This window comes from Frankliniella occidentalis, unplaced genomic scaffold (genome assembly GCF_000697945.3).
Source record: "Frankliniella occidentalis isolate FOCC.00 unplaced genomic scaffold, Focc_3.1 Scaffold16, whole genome shotgun sequence".
NCBI lineage: Eukaryota > Metazoa > Arthropoda > Insecta > Thysanoptera > Thripidae > Frankliniella > Frankliniella occidentalis.
In genome coordinates, this window is record NW_026267146.1 from 670,668 (window position 1) to 671,305 (window position 638).

Below are 638 nucleotides of genomic sequence, written 5' to 3' on the forward strand. Positions count from 1 at the left end.
CTTACTTTTCTCTTCCCTCCCAATAAAGTCCCCGCTTCCACCTGATTTTCGGTAAATCACGTATCTCTACTCGCAGGTAAACAACTTTGAAATTAGTGAACAAATGAAGTAAACAAAATTTGAAAATGGTATGAAACAGTTCTGAAAAGGGCTTGAAAGAGGTCATAAAATGGTCCGAAATGGTTCACATTTCTCGAAATAGTAGTGTATCAAAATTGTCAGTTGTCGGCGTCGCTTACTAAATGCGCGGGCTCTGGGGGCATTGCAGGCATTGTTCCAGTCGAGGGCTCCAGGGTAGCCCAACGAGAGCGTCTAATTAAAGGGGCTGCGGGGGCCCCCGACCCGGCCCTGCCATGGAATCGACGCCCAGAGAATTGGGGGCAAGAATGTTAATGCAAAGCGTACGTGCAGCCCGCCCCAGCCCCGCCCCGCCTCGCCCCGCCCCGAACCGCGTTCACTACTTCCTCTTTTCACTGCTCTGGGCGGTCTTTCAAGAAATCAGCCTCGCGTACTACTACTACGCATTTCAGCGCGGACGCGTGCGGTTGGGAGAAAGAGACTTGTGGCCCCCTCCTCTACTTCCCCTCCTGCTTTCATTGTGGCTTGCACCACAAGTACGAGCAGCCTGCCCCCCCCCC